The sequence below is a fragment of the Nyctereutes procyonoides genome, unplaced genomic scaffold, assembly GCF_905146905.1.
Source record: "Nyctereutes procyonoides isolate TBG_1078 unplaced genomic scaffold, NYPRO_anot_genome, whole genome shotgun sequence".
Lineage (NCBI taxonomy): Eukaryota > Metazoa > Chordata > Mammalia > Carnivora > Canidae > Nyctereutes > Nyctereutes procyonoides.
This window is the reverse complement of record NW_026575033.1, coordinates 9,778,136-9,793,901: the sequence shown is the minus strand read 5'-3', so window position 1 is coordinate 9,793,901 and position 15,766 is coordinate 9,778,136. Positions and strand designations below refer to the sequence as shown.

The following is a 15,766-nucleotide window of genomic DNA, read 5'->3' as shown; positions in this document are numbered from 1 at the left end:
CTGCTATTCAAGTTATAAAACTCTGATTAGCATCTTCATGTGCGTCTTTGGCATAATGATAATCCTCTCTGGGTTCACATTAGTGCAGATTATATTCAGGAGGCTTAATTAAACCTCTCCAGCTCCTGGGTGAGCACGTGAGCATGTGCGAAGTAGAAATGGTAAGATCAAGGAAATAAAGAACTTTATATGTTGCTCATCAAGGAGCTTCTTCCTAGGATGGACTCAGTGAAGGTGACTGCTCCCGCTTTCAGATAGTGGCGACTCTAGTTACTAGATCCCATTCCTTCTGGGACTGCAGGCTACTCCACCAGGCTCGACAGGACAGCACACCTCCTGAATTTAGAACACCCTGGCCCATCCTGATGTCGACAGGACAGGTGGACACTTGTGTCCACCTAGCAGCTGGTCCAGGAGAGTCTGTTGCAAAATGGCCATTCACAGATGGTGTCCCAACTGTTTCCCAAAGGACTCAGCTAAAGCTTTCTGCCCCCTGCTGTTCTCAGTTCTCAATGCCATTGTCAGGGAGGGATTCACTCCCCTCTTGGCTCCTGGTGAGGGCCTCAGAGCTTTTACTCACCCATCTCTGTGCCCTAGATCTATGGTGGTTGCCTGCCTGGGTGATGCTTTGATACTATTCTTGTTTGAGATGTGATCACCATTGGTGAAGGTAATGTGGTAGGCTCTCTGATTTAAGAGGCTACCTCATCCAGCTTCCTGTCTTATTCCCTGCCTGGTACTTTGCTGCATGCCCGCTCAGTCCCTGTGGTGGGACCCTCACCTTCCCAGCCACTTATGCCATTCATCTTCAGAAGGTGGGGTGTCCTTCCTGATGCTGAGCTGGATGGAATCATCCCTTCCTGTTGTTGCAGCTACAGGTGTGGAATTTCTGGAAACCAAATGGATGGGGCCTAATATCATTTCTTTGCTTTCCAGGGGCCAGAAGCTGTCATCTCGCCCCTCCTGAGACATCTTTGCTCCAGGACCCAGGTGATCCTCAGGTGACAAGGTGACGAGTTCTCACGTCCCATTCCAGGTACAGCCTGCCCATCTGCACCTCAGCAGGATCTCTTGGGCACTCTTGGGCGCTAGAATGTATTGTCCATTTACTCCTTCTGTTGGTTGTTGATTCTGTAGTTTAACTGACAACTATACCTTAGGTCATCATCTTTTTTTTTTTTTACGTCATCATCTTTTAAAGCTTATAACCACTCTGCCTTTTCAGAGTTACCTAGCTCTTCGGGCCCATCCACTCAACAGAAAACAGATGTGCCTCTTCACTTTGTTGATTTTATTGAATTTCTACATTTCCTTCATAGAGAACTTGAAATCCTCCAGATGGCAAGGCTTCCAAACAGAGGCCACAGGGCCCACCGTGGAGGGAGGATCTGTCAAAGCCTGCCCCTCGCTCCTAGCATAGATGCCAGGATGCAGCACAGTGTGCAGTGCTTGGGGGAGCTCCGCTCTGAACCATGGCCCCTGGCCTGTCTGTGCTGGAGGGCCACACAGTAGCACTGGTGCATTGTGCTGCGGTTCTGCCTTTGACTTTTGGAGCCTTTGCACTTCCCACTGTCAAGGGTGGGCTCCAGTTTCCTTGCTGCTCTCAAGCTTTTCCTCCTCCTCCTATCACCTCATTCCTCGGCTTTTGTCTTTTTTACTTCAGGATTCTCCCATAGCTTATTTGGATTTGGGTTTGGATGTCGTAGTGATCCACTGTAGGTCTGTGTATTCCCAGCCGGTCCTTGGAGCCCCAGGGGCCTGAGGGGAGTGAGGAACCAGGCAGGGAAGGCAGGGAGGGCCAGGCTCACTAGCAGGGGTGTGCTGTCTCCCATCTCTCTGTGTCACGGTGGCTCCAGTTTTATCTGATTCTTATATTTGGGTTTGGCATAAGATAGTGGTTTGGGAAAGAAGGGTTCCACCATCAAAATAGTTGAAAACTATTGCTCCAGTTATTTTTTTTTATTAAAGTAACAAGTTCAGTGAGTGTAGGTAGTTCACTGTTATTGTCCTTATTTTATGCATCACAAAGAAAAAAAGGTAAAGTTTTTTCAGGCATACATGTTTATAAGATAATAACCTCACCTGACTTTTCTCTCTCCATCTCACATTCTTACGGTCCTTTGGGGCCATTCAACTTCTTAGTTCCAAATATAACTATATTAAGAATGCACACATAATCAGGGTCCTCCTTCATCAGAGGGACTTTGTGCGGGATGTGGCCCATGATCTTTGCCACAGGAAAGCATCTGGGCAGGTGGCCTTGAAATAAGAAGGAGGGGGTGGGCTCCCCATGGCTCCCACTTCATAGAGAGGCTTGCCTCTTGTTTATGAGGCTGTTACGACCTTGTCAAGGTCAGAAACAGAGGTGCAGAGTTACCAGGTGCGCTTTCCCAAAGACGGTCAAACCGGATCCTTGCTGGCAGGGACGTGGGAGGATATCCCGTGCGGTGCCAGAAGCCATTGTGAACCTCCAACGTCCTTTTCTTTCCTTCTCCCTTCAGAGTTTATTTAGTAAAATAAATAAATGCTAAATGCAGAGTGAATTCATTTTGCATTCTTCCTCCTCTTCCTGCAATGGTCAGATATGTCTCCGCTGTCTTAACAGACTATTTTAGAACTGTTTCCTGTTACCTAATACCAGAGCTTCTTGCGTTGGTGGTGGTGGTGGGGGCGGTGCTGAGTGTTCATCTCCAAGTAAAAAGTCTATATCAAATCTGTTTTTCGCGATCAGGATGCTGTGACAAAATGTGTGGGGAAGCCATTGATGGTTCTTAGGCCCTTGGGCACATGTCAGGAGAATTCACAGCCTGTTGGAAACCACCATGAGGTTGTCCCTTCTCTAGTGAAGAGGGTATTCGGACCAGGTGCCAGATGGTGACAGAGTGGTGCACCCTCTTGAGGCCTTTTGGTCTCCCCCCACACTTGTTTGTGCTCTTTGGTTTATCAAGTCATCGTCTTCCTGCCCACAGGGTGGGCAGCTTGGTTCCCTTCCCTGCTGTTTCATCAGCACCTAGAAGGGTGGGGAGGAATAAGGTAGGCTTAAGGCAAATATTTGTTGAATGGATGGATGGTTGCTTTCGTCTTCCTTCCCAGGCTGTGTGCACGCTGAGCACAGGGTCAGTACATTGCTTATCTTTGCAGCTCCCATAACTCCCAGGAGAGTGGCACAGGGCCGACATGCAGTTTTGTGAAAAATCAAATAATAGTCATTTAATGCATGCCATTCTAACAGAGGAGGAAATTGCTTTCAGGTCATTCAGACTTAATCAAGAAAAAATAGTTTCAGGTCAAGAAGAGGTTAACTCCACTATTAAAACAGACAGCTAAAGAAATGTTGAGCTCCGGGTTTTAGCTCCTTGAAGGTTTAAAGAGAGAATGAATGCAGACTCACTCACTATCTTGTGACTGGACCATGGGGGAGTGCGGTGTCACTGCCTAACAAATCACTGCAAACCTTGAGACCAAAACAACACACATCTATTGTTTCAACGTTCCATGGTCAGAAGTCAGAGCACAGCTTGGCTCATGAGGCTTCAGACAAGGTGTTGACTAGGGTTTGGCTTTTATATGGAGGCATGGCTGGGGGAGAATCTGCTTCTAAGCTCTCTCAGGTTGCCACTTTCTCATGACTGTAAGACTGGGGGCCCTGGCCTCTTGCTGGCTGACCTGGAGGCCACATTCTTTGCCACATGGGTTTTCCCAGTGTGGCTGCTTGGTTCATGAAACTGTCAAGGAGAGGCTGCTAACAAGATGGGGTCGTGTGTGACATAACAACCATGGAGTGACATCCAGCACCTTTGCCATGTTTTGTTGACTGGAAGCAAGTCCCAGTTCCCACACACACTCACGGACACACCAGGAGTGGATCATGGGGCCACTTTAGAGACTGCCCACCACAGATTGCCTTTCCCTACTCCTTGAAAAGTGGTTCCCATTTGCTATCCATTTTTGTGGAAAATTATTTTGCTCCTTTGCTTTTTTCCACAACGATCCATGATTTAATTAAATTAATTATTAATTAATTATTTATTATTTATTATTAAAGATTTTATGTATTTATTAATGAAAGGCACAGAGAGAGAGAGGCAGAGACACAGGCAGGGGGAGAAGCAGGCTCCATGCAGGGAGCCTGCCGTGAGACTCTATTCTGGGTCTCCAGGATCAGGCCCTGGGCTGAAGGTGGCGCTAAACCGCTGAGCCACCCAGGCCGCCCCAACCATGATTTTAAATCTTTTAAAGGATCATAGCTCTGCAGGGTCCGTTGATTCTTAATAACCAATATCGACACCCTCCATGCCTTCCCTGGCCCTGCTGGGTGGATGCCCCCAGAGTGTGCAGTTCTATCTCAGGAACATTGGGTTAAGTTGCTGATTGTGAGCTGCTTTAGAACCCAGCCGCAGTTTCGACACATTGTTTGGGTAGGAAAATTTGGTCCTGAGTCTCAAATGCCTGACTTGGCTGTGAACTTCTAGAAGGCAAACTGTCCTACCAGTAGTTTTTTTCTGTGGCATTGGGTATGTGGAGAGCATTATTTGGGGGCATAAGTTGGGATGTCTCTTGTTAGCCTTTAAAAATTCCTTAAAAACAACAGAAATCTGTGCTCTATCTCCTCATTCTGAAGATGTGGTACCTAATTGTCATAAAGCAGTAAACAAGGAAGGAAGAATTTCAGTGAACGGCAATCTGGGTAAATTGACTGGTATAATACTGAGATGCTTTGGGGTCAAATTCAGGTAGCATTCTGTAGGGACAGAATGTGGTTACAGGATTGCACAGGGGTCTTCCATTAAAGCACAGCAGGTGGCACTGCCTGTGACACAGGATGCGCCTATGGTCCATCCTGCATGCGAAAAGAGCCCCTGCACACCTAATTGTGTAGTGCAAGTAACTATTTGTCCAACTTTCTGGGCTGCTTCATCCACCTCTGGCAGTCCTCTCCTGGTCTTTGTTGGTTCCCTCCAGCATTCTGCAATGCACAGACCTCTTTGGAATTGGCCATTTTCTTCTAGAGCTTCAGTCATTTCAGGTCCATGGAAGTACATTCTCTGCTATAATAGAGACTGTTCTATTACCACATACTAGATGATTTCCTCCAACTATATTACATTAAAAAACAAAACAAAACACCTCATGGTAGATGAGTACAACAGGTAGTTGTTGGATTTTTTTTTTTTAAGATTTTATTTATTTTTTCATGAGAGACACACACACAGAGAGAGAGAGAGAGAGAGAGAGAGAGAGAGAGAGGCAGAGACACAGGCAGGGGGAGAAGCAGGCACCACGCACGGAGCCTAATGTGGGATTTGATCCCAGGTCTCCAGGATCAGGCGCTGGGCTGAAGGCGGTGCTAAACCGCTGAGCCAACCCGGGCTGCCCAGTTGTTGGATTTAAACAAGTAAAGTGGTAAACCACACAGGAGGCTGTGATCTATCTTCCTTCCTTCCTTCCTTCCTTCCTTCCTTCCTTCCTTCCTTCCTCCCTTCCTCCCTTCCTCCCTTCCTCCCTTCCTCCCTTCCTCCCTCCCTTCCTCCCTTCCTTTCTCTCTCTTTCTCTCTTTCTTCCTTTCTTTCATTTTATTCATTTATTCATGAGAGAGAGAGAGAGAAGCAGAGACAGGGCAGAGGGAGAAGCAGGCTCCATGCAGGGAGCCCGACATGGGACTTGATCCCGGGTCTCTAGGATCAGGCCCTGAGCTGAAGGCAGCACCAAACTGCTGAGGCACCCGGGCTGCCCTATGATGTTTCTTTCAACTTTGACATGCTTTTCCTTTGGAGTGAGGGCTTGAAATTTTGGCTACCTGTGAAGTATGATTACAGGAAGACCTACCATAAAATGCAGTATTTCCTGCTTAGGGATTATTTGTGCATGACATATACCACACAGATAATTCCCATGGTAACTCTGAGTATGTGGAGTATGTGTATCTCAGGGCTCTTTGAGGAGAAAGCTGAGATGAGGAGCAAATGGCAGGTAAATGCGAAAGATTATAGCATTTGCTTGCTCAAAAGTGCTTTATAAGTCAGATTAAAATATTGTGCTCAAAGGCAAATGTAATTGATTTGCTCCACAAAGAAAAAGGGCTGAGCCATGAGCAGTCAGCTATGCTGTTTCCCCCTCCAATCTGTCCTTCACAACAAGACCAGATCAATCCTCCCAAGATAATATTTTTTTGATGGCCTTCCTTTTGCTTAAGAATTTTATATCTGAGTGTAAATCCTCCCCTCCCCCAGCTGGCCATTCAAGACTTTTGTAAATGGACCGTCTGGCCCCGCCTTCCTGCTCCACTGACCACCCCAGCTTCCCTACTGTCATCTGACATGTGTCATGGGTGGTCCAATGGACCTGTGCCTTCCCTCCCTGCTGGGGCTGTGAACCACAAGACACACTCGTGTCTCCTGGGGTGTACAGCACAAAATCATGCTGGTCCTACAGGTGTCTCTCAGCAGCTGCCAGCTTCTGCATAACCTAGGAATCACTTTTTTTTTTCTTAAATCTCTTCTTTGGAACTCACGCTGCCTTTTCTGATTTCAGTCTAATTTCCCAAATGTGATCCAGACTTAGGCTCAGAGAAATATGTAGGAACAAGTTGGGTAAGAGGTAAGACCAGGCCTGCCTATCTCAAATCTTTTACTCACAGCTGTTTTTCTAGGTTAAAAAGTAGCTGAATATTGACAGTTGCATATGGCTCAACCTAATCCTGCATAAAAGACTATTTAATATGTGGCCATGGCTTATAGCACTGGGGAGTTCTTCTGGTCCTAGAGGTAGGATTGGTATAGGTTGTGGAAGAATTTCTTCTTTGTTCTCTGGGTCAGCCTTAGTGAGTTCCTTTCTTTCACATTCACTTTTGGAGATTTCCAAATGTGCACAAATGTAGGGATGAAGCATAATGAAATCCCATGTACTTAGTTACCCACATCTCCCAGATGGACTCTTGATGTGGATTTAATTTGTCTTTGGATCCTTATGCCTTCTTCTTTTCCTTCTTATTTGTTTGTTAGTTTTGTTAGAATACTTCCTTCCCCTTAACTCAGAAGCAGTCCATACTCATAGAAAAAATTGTCAAAATGCAGAAAATAAAAAAATGTCCATAGTCACCTGTTCAGAGACAACTATGTGGATTTCCCTTCCAGGCCATTCTTTGTAAAAACTCATATTCAATATATTATTATTATTTCTCAGGGATGCTGTAAATGCTTTTTTTGGATACTTTCTCCCCACTTTTATCAGGGATGTAATACCTCCAGCATAATGTTTAATCCATCTGCTTTGGCCCACTCTTTTTTCCACATACTTTTCTAAATCTTGCTGTCTGTATGCTTTCCAGAACTCTCCCTGAAGCCTTGGTTGGGCCCTGCAGCCCAAACTGCCCACCTTTCCTCAGTCCCAAATAAAGCTCATCTTGGCCAGCAGCTGGAGGGAAGAGGGTGGATTATGTTCATTTACTCTACCCTGTCAATATATAATTGACTTAATTTTTACTGAGGAGTTGTCATTCAAGAAGAGGGTGTCACTTAACCCTTGTGAATCTTTATTTGTAGAAGCAGGTGACACATTAAGAATTGTTGGCAGCAGGGAGGGAGAAGCTTGGTCAAAGTTGAGTCCAGTCCATTTGGCACCTGGCATAGAGTAGGGTTTCTGGAATCTCATGGCCTATGTTCAAATCCTGGCTCCACCAGAATAGAGATAGATAGATAGATAGATAGATAGATAGATAGATAGATAGATAGATAGATGTAACCTGCTGTCTAAACTCCAGTCTTAACTCTCCTGGGAGGAGTAACAATTTTTATTGTAGATCTCTGAGGGGAATTAAATGAGTGTGGGGGGGGGGGCAAGGAGCTGGTGTAGAATGTTGGTTGATTGCAGTGGACCCCAGCCCCCTGGGAGTCTGTTCAGGGAGCTGGACCTGAATTTTCACAGCTTCTTTATCTACTTTGGAACCAGTACATTTTCTAGAAAGGTTTTTTTTTTTTTACCCCAGGTTTTTTTACACTGTTGCTTGTGACTGTGGGAAGTGGGGGAAGGGTGGAAATTTACAGGAGCTTGGGGGCTAAATTCGAGAATTGCTTGGGTTTGTTGAATGAATGCGTTAGTAACTGGAAAAATATTGGTCTGTGAGTGTGCAGTGAAAGTTAGACCAGTTTTACATAGAATCCTTTGCCTTGCTCTAGGTCCAGATGCCAGTTCTTGTTGTGCTTTTTGAAAGAGGATGGTTCTGGGAAGAGCCATGGAAAGCTCTGTCTTTCAGGATACCTTAGAGGCCTAGAGAGTTGTAGTAAGTCTGAATTCTAACCTGAGGGGAGCATTATTTAAGACATTTCTTTTCTGTTTGAGAGCCAAATGTATGACAGTTTTTAAGACCCAAATGAAGTGTACTTCACAGCTCACACAAAGCAGACTTTGTGAAATCTCTCACTGGTAAGGACCAGGCTGCTGTTTGGTTCTGGTTAATCAACACTCGAGAGGCAATGGCACGTCTCCTCCTGGACCTGCTCATGGAGTTTGTAGATCACTTGGCTTCAGATTCTAGATATAAAACATTTTTGTTACATACTGCAAAAGTGAGTATGATTAACGACATGTGTCAAAGGAGCTCTGAGCTCCTGATAGAATACATGTTTTTGTTGTAACACATTTCTATATACAGGGCCAGGGCATCTCTCCTGATAAAGCATAGCCTTCCCTAGTAATGAAATGCCATCCAGAGACATAACTACTGTCTAATCATATCCTGTTGGCTTAAGGAGGAGCATTTCTAGATCTGGGTATCTGGTTTTTGTGAAAACATACTTAGTAGTTTTTCCACTGGCTTCTTGTTTTTTATATGATTCTTCAAATTGAGTAAACAATATTGAAAAGATTTAAGTATAGCTAAGTAGACAACAGTATCTATGGCAAAGCCTCTGTTAAAGATAGCCCTGCTGACAGGAGCCCTTGGATGCTGGGGATTGCCTGCCTTCCAGGAAGCAGAGAGAACTGACAGATTGCAAATTGATATTTTTGAAGAAAGAAATTAGATTGAGGAACTATGCCTAATAGTGTGGCAATAATAGCAGCTCTTTGCATTTGAAAAATAAAAATTTGGCTTTTCAGCATGTTTCCTATGTACTATCTCATTTGTCCCTCATATGCATCCTGCAATGGTGAGGACAGCAACGGTCTTGTCTTTAGGTGTGGAAACTGAGACCCCAAATACTGATTTAAAGATAATGAATTTGGACCTTACAAAACCCTAGTCAGAGGGTATGACAGGTCCTTAGGCTCTCCCATGGTGGAGCCGGAAAGTTGTCCCTCAGATAGGGCTGGACAGGAGGTGGGGATGGAGCCCACCCCATAACAGGAGGTATCTGTGAGGAAGATGAGAACTGTTTCAAGGCTTAGTAGGCAAGACTGTATTACCTATGTTGGATTTTAACCCATTTGACAACTTTTTACATTTATATGTGTTTAGAGAAACAAAAGTATTCTTTAGTAACTCAGACCATTAACTGTTCAGCTAACAAAATCTCCTTTGATAGACAGACAGACTCTCAGAAGTTGATGGTAGTGGTGGGGACTACCTAAGATGAAGGTCAGTTTCCTGTCAGCTTCCTCAATTTAAGTCAGCTGGGAGTGACCATGCGTCTGCCGTGGGTGCTACATATGTCTGGTCCTATGAATGCTGCCTGGTGCCTCCTCCTGCTGGTAGACGGAGGAGGGTTAAGGATGCCGTTCTCCAGGTGGGACACACATAGACCCTTCCCTCTGCCAGTCAGCCATACCATCGGTCTCTGCTTCTCTCCTGTACCAGCTCTCCATGCCTGTTCCTCAAACCCGGACATCCCGCTTCAGAGGGCAGCACAAGGCTTTGGGGCAGAAAGACTTGGGTTCAAGCCCCAACTCCATTGTTCACCAGCTACATGTTCTTGGACAAGTTACCTGGGAGAAGTGACGTGATCTGTGGTGGGCTGGGTGTCCTTCATTTAAAAAAATCTTCCCACATGGTTCTCTTGTGTACCTAGGGTTGAGAATTATGGAGTTCTAGAATGCAGAGTATTACTGGCTAGAGAAGGTGCTGTGAAGATTAAATAAAATAATTTATCTAAGGAATCTTTCATTTGGCTGATGTCCCAAAGCGTTAGTTGTTATTAATGATTACTATTGTTTTCTGCTTTAAAAAGTAACACATCTCATTACAGATAATATGACAAATATAGAGAAAAAGAAAACAACCCCTAATCTGAAAGATAATCTCGGTATTTTGGTACATCCCTCCTCCTACCGACATGCTCATTGGGATAATATAATGTACCTTTTTATTTGATATTTTCCCAGGACATTAAAGCTGTCGGAAACACTTTTCTGCCTGCATACCATTTCAGCAACAGATTTGTGCTTGACAGATCTTTTTCTAGTTTATTAGTATGGTATTGTCAGCTCTCAGCGCTGTGAGTTATTTACTTGGGCCTCTGTGAGGTGTGAGCCTATGGGGTGGTAGCACCACTCACAGCCACCATGGAGGTGGCTCCTTGCTGCTTCCTGCCTGGCTGAGAAGCCATTGCTGTGCTCATGGTCAGTATCTCCATTCCTGTTTGCCCTGCTCTTTGCCATTTCTGCACTAGAAGCTCTCTGAGTAGTTTGTGGTTCCCTGACTGACTTCCTAATCTGTGCCTGGAAGCTGTCCTGCCCTGGTGGGCATGTACCTGTCGTGGGTCTCCATGGCCTCCTGGGCCTGTCCTTCTGTTGCCTGGAAGTCAAGATTGAGAAGCAGAACCTCTGCTTTCCTGCCTCCTCCTGCACCCCTGTGTCTAGCAACTCTGTTCTGCTGTGCAGACTTAGAGCTTATGGCCTCGTGTCAGGCTGCATACATTGCTGTTGATGGGACCTCAGGGGCCTTGGGCAACTTCTGCATTTAACCCTGTTGAGTTAGTAGAAGGGGGCATGCCATGGACTGCAGGGCTGCTGGGCTTTTTCTGATATGGCCGAGGTGTCCCCTAGGTTTGGGGGATGGGTGGACACTCTGAGGTTCAGTGATCACATTGGATCTGCCCATTCCAGTGAGAAGCCACATTACCTGTGGGTTGTGATAGAAAAGCATACAGCATCTTTATATCTGAGGCTTCTGATGGAAGCAGGGACATGCACAGGTGGACTTTATGCCTCCATCCTTGCATGATGAAATCATGCCTCTTTTCCCTATGAAAGTACAGGTGTGTCCCACATTATGCCATTTTGCTATTACGAAGACATACCTATTTTTTGTTAACTAAAAGAAATTGGAAGATTTTTACTTTTACCAAAAAAAGGCAAAAAGTGAAAGAAAGCAGCATTCAGCATTTGTTTTGCAATGAGCTGTTACAGAGGCTGCTCAAATCCAGAGTGTCCCGAGCCTTGCTCCTTCCCCAGGGACTGTACTCAGCATCTCAGCATCAAACCACTAGAGCTTTGAACTGCATCTGTGAACGTCTCTGCTTTATCTCAATTTATTTTGTGCATCTGTTAGCAAGACATGTCCTAAGGTGTCAGAAAAGTCTAATAGAGGTGTTTTTTTTTTTTTTTTTGGTCTGAGAATGCTCAACAAATTTCACATGTAAATTAATGATTGTTTCTTTGCTTTACACTGTTTGACTTGTGAAGGGTTCCATAGGAACGCTGCACTTTCTGATAGTAGGGGAAACCTGAAGTGGCCTTTGAGATGGACAGTTAGACCTTCTCTTTTGGAGCTCCCATCACCTGGTGGGCCTAGCTCCTGGAGCTGTCGTGAGTGCTTACCTTTTCCCACCCTGACACTCTGCTTCCTGGGGTAGGACTGTGGATTTATGTATTTCTAGAAACACTGGCTGTGTTGAGCACAGGGCATCAAAACAGGGGTGGTGAGATCAATGAATTCTGGTGAGATTTGGTTAAATCCCAAACATGTCCTGTGGTGCCTGGGGTCAGATGCATGTAGATCCTGAGGGCTCCAGAAGATGTCACCTTTCTCTGCATGGCAGATGGACTCCTGCTGCCCGGGGAAGACGTGTCTCTAAGCTGGCCATTATTGCAGACCCTGACTGTTGGCATGCTGCATCACTTTTAACTCACCACCTGGACCCATATGTTTGGTTCAGCTCTGTCATTTTCTTACCTCCTTTCATGGTGCCACACCCACCTCCTTAGGTCTTCATCTTTAGTGGTCCACCAGTCCTGTCTACACTCTGATTTTGTTGTGTTTTTGTTGTTGTTGTTTTAATTTACATTTTTTCTCCTGGGCCTCCTACCATCTGGGGAAAGTAGATCTGACGTTGAGAACAAGAGCGCTTCCTCCAGCGCAGGTTGTTTCCTTCTCCATGAGTCTCTTCCTCTCCCACCACAGCCCGTGCCCTAGAATACTCTTTTCCTGGACCTCTTCTACTGCCTCAATGCCCCTTCCATGTTGGCATTGAAGGCACTCTGTGGCCCTCCAGGTACCATGGATGTGGACATATGGCTGGCCAGCTGCTCATGCTCTAGGGAAGCCCAAGCGACTTAATCGACTCTGTGTGCCATCCCATTCATTAGTGGTGCCCCGTAAGGCTAGCATCTGGCAAAGACCTGCTTTCCCTAGCTTTGGACAGACTGAGAGCATGGTGTATCTCCTGTTGGAGGATAGATTTTATTCTAGATGGTTCCTACCAAGGGCTGAGTGAAAGCAGGTCATTTGGGGCTGGGGCCATTCTGAAGACCACTTAAAGGAAAAGCAAGAATATTAACTTAGGAAAGACGTCAATATTAATATTTTCTTCAAAGGAGGGCATTTATGAACTTTGTATAAAAGCCTCACCTGACCCCTTCTCTCTCCCTCAAGCCATTGAGCTTGACTTTTTCAATGATGGAACTATCATTAGATTTGAAACTGAAAGAAAGGCATCTATTCACACCTGCCCATCTTTGTCAGACCTCTTCAAAACAGCATGGAAAAATTTTATCTCTGCAATCCTGACCCACTGGATCATTTTACTCCTATTGCTACATAGTGATTAGTAGAGTACACCTCGGAGTGAGAATTTCTGTGGGAAAGGGACTTTCCTTTGCTTTTATTAGGGGATAACACCTAAGGTAAGTGTTCTTTAATAATAATAAATGAGTAGGGGTAAGAGGATAAGACAGATCTGAGACCCTCACTGTTGCAAGATTTCTGTCAAAACCCCAAATGAAAGTGTAGGTGTTAACCATTGTATAGATTCCTCTCCACGAAAAAGGATAACCTGATTTTCATTTAATGCTTTTAAAAGCATTGTGACAACTTTCTGCCTAAATCCCAACAGTCAAAAGTCCATAACAACCCACCATTGCAGGGATTCAAATGGTTAGATTAGTTTTGCAGAGACGAGTATTCTTTAGTCTCATTGTTGGTTGAATGACCAACTTTGGGATTTTGGCATGAATGGGAATGGTGGCATAATGTGTACAAAATCCTGACAGTTGATCCCGCTTGGAGAATAGTTTTATGCTATGTCTAAGGAGACAGAAAGGATATTTCTTAAAATTAAACCCAGGACATGGTGAGGCTCTCCTTTTCAGCTACCCTGGAAAGTAGAAACAAGCTACAGAGACACATGCCTTCTTTGGGCTGTCAGCTCTGGGCCTCCCAGCAGCATTTGCCTGCATTTTTCTAGCGTCTTCCAAAGGAACTGAGCCTCCCCTATCCCCTGATAACAAGCATGTGAGTTCAGCATAAACAAGACACTAATGTCATACTAATGTCACATTGTATGTCCACTGTACTTCACTAATGAAAATTGAAAAAAGAAAAGAAAAAAGTAACCAAGGTGAAAATAGTGGGAAGTTGGTCTCATTTCAGGGTCCATTTGTGCTGTCCCCTAGGGCAGTGGTTCACAGAGCACTTCCCCCAGGCTGCTGGGGGTGAAGAGGTCGAGAACTGTCCCCAGAGACAAGAGCCACCGTGTGCCTGTTTAAAAGACATGAACAACATCTGTCTAGTCACATGTTATACTCAACAAAGACTTACCTTTTCACATTATGTTTGAAGACCAGTATCTCTATCTAAATTTATAGAATCCAGTAATCTGCCCCCTTAACTTTAAGATGGTGCTGAGCCCCCGTGTTAGGAAGGGATTTCTTGGAGTGGGTTTCTGGCTGGTGGGTGGTGGTGATACAGGGCACTTGGGGCATCTCCTCTGTAGCTCTGCACCCACTGGTGGCCCGTCACATCCTGACGTGATTACTGGGCCCTTGTTCACCTTCCATTCCAAGGAGGCGCAGAAATATGTTCCCAGCCTATGTCTGGGCTCCAGCAGCTTTTACTTCTGCTCCAGACAACAGTGAACTTTTGAGAAAGGAGGGTAAATCATGGACCAGTCCCTTCACAGAGCCCAACATAGGATGTGTCTTGTCTTTTAGAAGAAGAGACCTTCCTGGTCCCTTGGCACAAGCCTCCTGGGTCCTTGGTTACTTTACTCTGTGAAGCCAAGGAAAGAAGTTGCTATTTAATTGCACTGGCTTTGCCTTGCCCCTGGCTTTTATTGTTTGTGGGAGGGAATGCACTTATTAACCAGACTACATCTAGGAGGGGTGGGAGCAGGTAGGCACTCTCTAAATGTCAGCTGCATTTACCAATCTGGTTGAAAACAGTGCACATCACGAGAAGCTTTCACACTCCGTTTCCCTAAAAGATTCCTATCTACTTAAAATAATCCCCTCCCTGCCAAAAATGATGTCAGAGGAGTGACTTTACAGGGATTCTGCACCTCCCCTGGCACGGCCTTCTCTGCTAAGGGTTGTGTTGAAATGTTGCATCTTTAACTCGTTATCCAAGCAGTTGTTTTCTAAAAGCTTTGTTGTGATTTGCAATCGGACTTGAATAATACCAGTTAAATCCTGTAAGGAAGAAAAGAAAAGGAGGTTCCAGGAGGCTCTCACCAATGCTGGGACCTTCCCTAGGTCACTCCAAACCTCATGTGTTTTTTTTTTTTTTTAATTCAATTTACCCGCATATAGTATAACATCCAGTGCTCATCCCATCAAGTGCCCTCCTTAGTGCCCATCACCCAGTCACCCCATCCACCCTCCCACCTCTCCTTCTGTACTTCCGAACCTCATCGTGACTGGGAAACCTGCTTTCCTCAAGTGTTGCCCGCTGCTCTCTCTGGGGTGCCTCAGAAGCAGGCTAGTGTGTGGCCTGAGGTAGACTGGGGAGCCACTGGCCTTGTTAGCAATGCCTGCCTTTTCCTGCTCCTATCACACCCTCGTGTCTGGGGTCTTCCTGCTCCATGATGGCTCCACAAATAATGTCGTCTGTCCTCATTTCCTCCCCACTTCCTCCCCACCTTACAGCACAATGATACCATTTCCTTCCCACCTGGAATGCCAGAGCTCTAGATGAGCACTTGGGCCCCGTGCCTTCCAAGCTCTGTGACCTGGTCTGACCCTTGGCTTTCAGAGTTATTTGTCCTCATCTTTATAATGAGGAGATCAGGACACATGATTGTTTCCTAGCTGAAAACTTTTGAGTCTTCAGAAGCTTTCTTTTGGTCTGCTCTCGGCCGGTCAGATGAAGTACAGAGAGGCCTGCTCCCACTCCGTGTGACCACACAGAATGTCCTGGCCAGGCCCTGGGAGGGGCACAAGACCACACTGTGCCCAGTGGCTGGGGCCACGGTGTGTGAGCTGGCAGTCTGGTGTTCTCGGTGGTTAAGTATGGACTTTGTGAGATATGCCATTCTTCCATTTATATTATGTTTTCTAGTGACTGACCTCATTGTAGGTCAATAAACTTCAATTGATGATAAAGATGAAAAGGCAA

General features: G+C 45.4%; 1 protein-coding gene across 6 annotated transcripts in view; it reads left to right on the top strand.

Annotated features, from left to right (window-relative positions):
- Nucleotides 1-15,766, top strand: part of SLC7A1 (solute carrier family 7 member 1) — a 79,556-nt gene that overhangs the window by 36,414 nt on the left and 27,376 nt on the right. For 4 of the 6 annotated variants that reach the window (XM_055317145.1, XM_055317143.1, XM_055317144.1 and 1 more), the window contains one exon: nucleotides 937-1,036. The exons of the other annotated variants lie outside the window; for them this stretch is intronic. The gene's annotated coding sequence lies outside the window, so the exon portion shown is untranslated. The remainder of the gene's footprint in view (nucleotides 1-936; nucleotides 1,037-15,766) is intronic. 6 annotated transcript variants of the gene reach the window in all.